The following is an 8,459-nucleotide window of genomic DNA, read 5'->3' as shown; positions in this document are numbered from 1 at the left end:
TTACTGTGTTTACTGTGGTAAAGAGACTAACGCTGTGTGTTTGCATAGCTGATTGAACAAGAGCAAAAAAGTGATCGATTAAAATATCTTACTCCGTCCTTATATTGAAATACATAAATGTGAGTGTTATAGTCTTTACTCATTTGCAGTTGCGGTTAAGGTTACATCTTAATCATTGACAGACACCGTTTTAAACCATCTAGGGGTGGTTTCCCGGACCAAGATTAAGCCTAGTCCTAGACTAAAATGGCCATTTAAACCAGACTAACAGAAATGTGCTTTCTCTGTCAGGGTTTTAAAAAGTCTAAGACATAGTCTAGTCCAGAATTTAATAGGCTAATTTCCTGGTGGAAGACTAGAGCAACTTCAGGACTAAATTCACTTAATAAGTTTTCGAGATCGTTTCCGCATGCATAAAGTAAATGCAGTGGAGATAATTTCACTCTTAGAACCCAGGCTTTCATCTGTGACCCAAAAGGCCGGGACACACCAAGCCGACGATCGGCCGTCTGGCCTTGTCGGGCAGTTGGTGGGCGTCGGTGAAGCGCGTCGATTCGGTGTGTTACGCACGTCGGCTCTCGTCGACTTTCGTCGGGCTCGCGTCGGCCAAAGTTTGCCCGATTCGACATGTTGAATCGGCGTCGGGCTTGTCGGGGCCGTCTGGTAAAGAGAGCGCTCTGATTGGCTGTTCAGACACCGAATCAGAGCGCGTGGAGGACTTGAACGTGAAGTGACAAGCAAAGAAAAGAGTCAAGAGGGAATCGGCTTGCTGTCATCATTTCGCAATTCGAAACCAACTATGGCTGTGTGGAACGAAGCTATTGAAGGCGAGCTGATCAATTTGATCCAAGACAGGTCAGCGCTGTACGACATAACGGAAAACACTATGCAAACCGTGCAGCGGTTCTTCCGGGTTCTCTTCTTGGAATGAAAATACAGACTACTGCCATCTGCAGGTACGCCACGGTATATCTCCTCACGTATGCGCAGAAAGCACCTTCTAGTTTGCAGTCGGCTTTCGTCAGTTCGGTGTGTTCGAGCTCAGTTTAATTGCCCAGACGCCCGCAGACGCAGCCGACTAGAGCCGACAAGACGGTCGGCTTTCCTCGGCACTAGTTGGTTGGCGTCGGGTTGGTGTGTCCCGGCCTAAAGAGGACAGCCTATTCCAGTTTGTCTCCAGGTGCTCTTAACTTTAAGGTTCTTGGCATCGAGAAACTGGGGATTTATGTGGTGTCAGTGAACCAACAGTGTGTAAAGTCATTCACAGAGTGTGCAGGGCCATTTGTGAATTAAAAGCACATTACATAAACTTCCCTGATGCTAGAACCCAGGCTAACTACAAGGTACTATTCTATGAATATGGAAATTTCCCAGGAGTCATAGGTTGCATAGATGGAACCCATATTCCCATTAAGCGTCCCTCTACTCCAGATGCTGAGGAATACAGGAATCGAAAGAACTGGTTTTCCATAAATGTCCGAGGTGTATGCACTCCCCAGTTAGAGTTTTCAAACATTGTTGCACGGTGGAAAGGTACTCATTATTCCCGAATTTTCCTCAACTCATCTCTGTATACTCAATTTGAAAGAAGATATCACAATGGAATTTTGCTTGGTGACAGTGGGTTTGCTCAGAAGGATTTCTTGTTTACGCCATTCTTGCACCCAACAACAGCTGAACAACTGTGCTACAACCAGACTCATATGCGCACAAGGGGTTTAGTCGAGCGCATTTTGGTGTTTGGAAGAGTCGTTTTCAGTGCCTTAGGAAAACACTCAGATTCAAACCAAGTAGATGCTGTACTGTCATCATTGCAACAGCTGTTCTTCACAACTACCTAAAAAAGCAGGGATGCCTATGGAATAAAATCACTGTCGTATGTAATTCAAAGCATTTGTGTGTAATTTTAATTTACTTGTGCGTAATTTAAAACTATTGTATGTAATTATGTTTTTTGTCAGAATTGGATTCCAAAATCTACAGCCACGACAGTGTACAGATACGAGATTTTCTGTGTTTGTTAGAATACAACTCCCAAATTTACGACTATGACAGTTCACAGACACACTTGTTTTAACAACACCTGTGTTACAAGCACGACATGCGAATTACGACCACGAAGTACGGTGTGCGAAATGACTGTCAAAAATACGTCATCACGTTCCCAGGCATTACTATCCAAATGAAGATTAATCGATTCCCCGAGCCGCGCATGCGCCCCGTCACCGTTTTAAACCAGTGGCGCAAAAATGGCGGACCAGCAACCAGGTGCGCACTCATCCTCTCAGGTAAGTTGTTTTTTTCTTCCAAATTCGGACATGTTTAATTGTTAGTTATCACTAATAACAGTGAGGCGATATATTACAGAGACAGGTTAAATATAGTAAGTAAGATTAGCTCACAGAGTAACTTTAGATGTAGGTGCTTCAAGAATATAGGTATTTAGGAGGTTACTGCAGCCTGTAGCGTGATGAGGTAGGCCTACATAAAAGAATTAGCAATTTTCAGTGTTGACTTACTAACAGCTGTGTACATACACTGTAATACATGGGTCATGTAATATCAGTGTTCACTGGAATATACACTGTCTGCATAATTATTAGGCACATTGATATTGTGGACATATTTTTTTTTTCCAAGCACATTTGACCAATTCCAAACCACGTCAATCTTAATAACTACTATTCGTTATTTATAAGTGATATACAATTGCCCATGAAGGCTGTAAGTGAAAAACTCCTTATATTCAGGATGTGCAGAATTATTAGGCACATTTTCTTTTACAGATAAAATGAGCCAAAAAAGAGATTTACCTCAGACTGAAAAGTCAAAAACTTTTAAATGCCCATGAGAAGGATGCAATACTAATGCAATACTGGAATTTGCAAAGTTAAGGCATGACCACCGGACAGAAAAACGCTTGTTGCGTCTGCATTGTCAGAAAAAACAGGTGGATGAGAAAAAAATGCATATTAATTGCAAAAAAAGTAAGAATTAATGTTAAGAATTAGATATGAAACCATCAGAAACCATTTAGTCTCTTGAAGGACCAGCCCCACATCCTCTTGTAGCACTCTTTCAAAAATATATTCTCCAGAATCTGGCAGTAGGTTTTGCCAGATTCTGGAGGATAAACAGGAAAGAGTGCTGGTCCTTCAAGAGCCACTCTCAACTCATCTGTCTATAAAGCCTATAAAAAACAGTCTCCATGTATTTCACAACACTTCAGCATGTTTTTCTTATTTACCAAGCAAAGTCTCTGAGAACCTGACACATTCCACATCAATAGGTCTACCTCTTTGCTATCTTTCTCTGGCTTCTATCCTTCTACTCAGTGTTCTTGTGACTTTTTACAAATATTCTCAACAAGGTCACATTGCAAAGCCTACATTTTACATGCTCAGATGGATGAGAAATTAAAGGGAAAACTTGGATAAATGAGTAGAGAGATTTCACATGCACTGCAAGACATTTTAACAATGCATCACACTGACTAAGAGGAGGTTTGTTGGTGTAGGGAGTGGTAAGAGCTTCAGTCACTAAAACGCACTCTGACCTGACATTACATTTAGATCATTTTCTCCTTTAATTTGTCTCACTTAACCTGGTATGTTCCAGTTCAAATAATGCAATGCTATTTACAATATTTAAAGTAAATATTAACAAACTAAGTTTATGGTTTCATATACACTGTAACCGATTTTTGTAATTTGAACAGTATTTTACTGTAATATCTACAGTAAGATACTGTAAAATGTATATACAGTATTTTACTGTAAACTGCAAAGGATTATGGGAAAATATATGATCACTACTGTAATTCTCCACTACTGTAAATCCGTTTACAGTAGTGAACTTGCCCGCGAAAAATTGACCAATGGCAAGGGAGATTTTTTTTTCTCCTGTTGAGAGGAAGTGGCGGTAAAAAGGACAAAAGAGAAATGTTGCATCAATAACTCGACAAAAAGGTTAGTATATTATTTCTGTTTTATGAAAAACTGAACAATTTTAATTTGTTTTCACTTGTTAACAGCAAACTAACAATATTCATCGTGTTTTTCATGTCGGTAGCCTTTTTTTTTTCTGACTGACGGCCGGGGCGCCGCCATAACGGTGAAAACATGGACTGGTGAGTAAATTAAGGTGACCTATATTAGTCGAAATAAACTTTATTTAAACTGAGAAACACGTTTGTATATTCGGCTGCCCTTTAATGCAAGTTAGTTCGTCTGACGAGCCCTTACTCAAGCTTAACAGCAAACTGAGGTGAAATACTGAGGTAAAGTGCGTTAAGCAACACCACTGTTTCTGTGGAGATTTTAAACTGTATTTTCAAGCCCTTCTTTTGTTTGTTATTTTCAAGTTTCTGGTCTGGATGTCGTCTGTAACGTCGGAGCGCGGAGGTGTATTTTGGATCTTCTTCTGTGAATGACTGCCATAGTATCGACGATAACATGAACTGGTAAGCTAATAATGTCAGTAAGCCGAAGTTGACAAACTTAACGTTAGTCACAGAGCAGCATAATATCTTTTAAACGCTGCCTCTTTATAGCTAGCAAGGTAATTCTCTTCAAATGATGTTTAAGTAAGAAATGTGTGTATGAATGTCGTATGTAACTTTATAGACGGTCCCTTCAGTGACAGACGTGACATAAACAGCGCGCTAACATGAAACACTGAGGTAAAACTGAACACCGCGGTTAACTGCATCTTTTGTGTTTTATTTTCAAGTTTGTGGTCTCGTGGTCATGTCGTCTGCATCGGAGGTGTATTAGAGTCTTTTCTGGTGATTGCCGTCGTGGCGGTGCAAACAACAGGTGAGCTTCCCCTTTCATCAATTTAACTAAGTTAATGTTAACGTTACTAAATTAGCCAAATTAGCCACAGGCTGCTGTTCTCCACTGACTTGCAGAACAGGTTAACTTTTTAAAGAGAGTAACGAGCTAGCAATATATTAATATAGCAAGTTTTGCTAATAAATATGATAAATGCTTATTTTATTAAAAATGTAAATTTTATTACTGTACAGTAGTTGTCTTTTCTGATCATAAACTATAGTAACACTAAAAGGGTGTTGTGACACTGTCTGTTACAGGAGATTTCTCCAAGCACTAACTGGATGCTGACCATCAGATGCAGAATCATCATACAGCCAGCTGTCCATTTTACAGACATGCAGAATCAGGTAACCCAAAACACAATTTGTTTTACATTGCATTTACATTCATGCATTTTTCAGATGCTTTTATCCTAAGCAAGTTATATTGTATTTATATTGTTATTTATTGTATTTCGTAAGGTATTCATTTCCTGGGGGTGTTCCATAAAACAAGTTTACCAAATAAGTCAGGCTTTATTTGGTAAACTTGTTTTATGGAACACCCCCCTGGGAATGTTTTTTATTACCATGTCTTGTCACATCAAGATTGAGTTTGCATGCGCATTAAAATTATTTCTATTAAACCAGCATTTAAACAGCAAAATGCAGCTGCTTCAGGTGTCTTTACCTTACTGTAACCTTTAAATTCATAATAGCAATCTTACCATCTGTCAAATTTAGATTATTGTTACTGTAAAGCAACAAATAGAGATTTTTTTTTAATCGTAGTAGGCTTATTATATGCACAGACTTTCTAGGAAACACACGTTTAGAATGTTTATATGAACAGATTAGTTAGCATTTAGCATGGTCTGTGGCAGACTTTACTAAGTGTCAGGGCAACAAAATTAGATAAACAAGAATGTAATATTAAGTCATTTAAATCATGAAGAAAATATTGTCTTAGTGCTCCATTTAGTAAAAACGGTTTTAAACAAAGCCATGTCTTGCGTCTCTGCACACAGCAGTGTTTAATTACTGAATGAATTTACCTTTTTTAAACACCTTGAATCAGTGATTCACTGGCCCATTCATAAAATTCTTTATAAAAAATTTCAATAAAAAGTTTCTTCAGTTTTTTTTCTTACTACAGCGTTCATATGTAGTATATAATAAAAATAAAAAAATGCATACAGCATCAAGTTCGACAGTTGAGGCAAATTCTATAAACACTGCTTTAAAAAAATCTTTTTTTTTTCTTGTGCTTGCAGGTTCGTTCAGACAGTCAACCTTTGTGGCAGCAAATGCATTGACAGTCACAGATCAGATGGACTTCTGCAAAGAGGGTGCAAACAACAAGCATCAGCCTGAATCCCATTCTGCTGTTTCTCATCAGAGAGCTTGTCAACTTTGACTCAAAATTACTAAAATTTAACACAACACAAACTCATTTTTACTGTATGATTTTATTTTATTTACACTACCAGAGAAAGCTTTTGAACAGTAAGATTTTAAATGTTTTTAAAGTAGGTCTCTTCTGCTCACTAAGCCTGCATTTATTTGATCCAAAGTACAGCAAAAACAGTACACTTTTGAGCCGTTTTCTTTTTGAATATATTTTAAAATGTCATTAATTCAAAGCTGAATTTTTAGGATCATTACTGCAGTCACATGATCCTTCAGTAATCATTCTAATTATCTGATTTTCTGCTCAAAAACTATTATTATGATGTTGCTGAGATTAATATAATGCTAAAAACAGTGAAGTAGATTTTTTTCAGGTTTCTTTGATGAATAGAAGGTTCAGATAAACAGCATTTATCTGAAATAGAAATAGTTTGTAACATTATGAATGTCTTTATCATCACTTTTAATCAATTTAAGTCATCCTTGCTAAATAATATCTTTCTATTCATCAAAGAATCCTGAAAAATTTAAAAATTAAATAAAACATGTTTATCAGCATACTAGAATGATTTCTGAAGGATCATGTGATACTGAAGACGAGTAATGATGCTGAAAATTTAGCTTTGATCAAAGGAATAAATTAAATTGTAAAATATATTCAAATAGCAGTTCATTTATATAATTTATCACAATTGTATTGCTTTTGCTGTAATTTGGATCAAATTAATGCAGGCTTGGTGTGCAGAAGAGAATTCTTTAAAAAAATCTTAGTGTTCAAAAACTTTTGACTGGTAGTGTACTTACTTATTTTTGCTTTTCAGTATGTGTATGTTTGCCATGATACAAAGTCTCCAGAGGACTGTGGTGATGCCCTTTTTTCTGCTGTATCCTAGAGGTCAACATTTGTAATTTGTACTTTTAAAAAGAAAATGTTCAACAAATAAAAAGAATATTATCAGAACTAATGCTTATGAGTTATTGTGATTTTTATGGGGTTGGGGTGGTAAAAATCTTAAAATACAGTGCTATACGACAATTGGATTGTTTTTACAGGTAAAAAAAGTTTAAAATAAATGAAAATAAACTCTATAGTACTGATACTGTAATTGAAAATACAGTAAAAATACTGTAATTGAAGATACAGTAAAAATGCTGTAAATGAAATGACAATAAAAATAGTGTAAATGAAATTACAGTAAAGGTCTTTTAGTACTGTAAATGCACTTACAGTAATAATACTGTAAACATTTTTACAGTAACTTACTGGCATCCAGCTGCCAGTAAGTTACTGTAAAATTTACAGCAAACTTTTTACAGTGTAGTCAATGTTGGAATATTGAAGTCTCTTTTCTTTATTTTAAAGGTATCTATCTGTGACCTGTTTTGTTATCAACATCAACTCCTCCACCATGATGATACCAGAGCTACTTGAGGGACAGCGATATGTGTGCACATACCGCTTTAGCCAAGACCACTTGGAATTGTTTTTCAACTCCATCAGGGCCTCAGGTAGGAGCTGAGATTGAAGTGAGCAATGTTGTTGAGAGAAAACAAACAGAATTCTACAAAAGCAAAAATTTCTGCCTAGATGCAGATGTCAGGTTTCCCATCCTAACATTCTGAGTTCTGTTGGTCAGGAAGTCCATAATTGTTTTTTGTTTTTTGCTTTGTTTAACTCATGCCTTTATTAATTTAAATTTTGCTCTATTTATTTATTTTTTTATATATACTTTATTTTATATTATTCATGTTTTTTTCATATCACTATCAGCATCCTTGTAATTGTTTTGTGCATTGTAGAACAAATTAATTAGTTATGTAGGTGTGTCTAAGTATTGTATATGATATATCACATATTTATGATAGAACATAGATTAATTAATTATTTTACTTATATCATAAGTAAAACAATTAATTAATCTATGTTCTATCATAAATATATATCTGACATTTATAATAAACCAAACGGCTTGAAAATCGGTTGAAAATTAAGCAAATTAAGGTGATTTTAATCGTTGATAGTTCTCTGCCAATGTTAACTAATGCAGAGTAGACGCGGCTTCCCCCGACCCAAGAATCCCCCGCATCGTTCCTATGGACAGCAGCGTCAGAGGCGACATCTAGGCTGTGTCCAAATTCAGGGTCTGCATCCTCCTTAGGATCCTTCCTACCAGGTTGAAGGAGGAGGGGTCCTCCGAAGACCGCAAAACCTGGAAGTAGGTGTCAGTGAATT

The 8,459-nt window shown here is 36.7% G+C and overlaps 1 long non-coding RNA gene across 1 annotated transcript; it reads left to right on the top strand.

Moving 5' to 3' along the window:
* Positions 1-4,730: 4,730 nt before the first annotated feature.
* Positions 4,731-7,191, top strand: LOC141298703 (uncharacterized). The gene is made up of 3 exons (XR_012341621.1): positions 4,731-4,817; positions 5,096-5,185; positions 6,091-7,191. It is a non-coding gene; the product is annotated as an uncharacterized lncRNA (long non-coding RNA).
* Positions 7,192-8,459: the final 1,268 nt, after the last annotated feature.

This window comes from Garra rufa, chromosome 23, assembly GCF_049309525.1.
Source record: "Garra rufa chromosome 23, GarRuf1.0, whole genome shotgun sequence".
In the NCBI taxonomy this organism is placed as follows: Eukaryota; Metazoa; Chordata; class Actinopteri; order Cypriniformes; family Cyprinidae; genus Garra; species Garra rufa.
The sequence above is the reverse complement of the archived record's forward strand: the minus strand, read 5'-3'. Positions and strand labels throughout refer to the sequence as shown.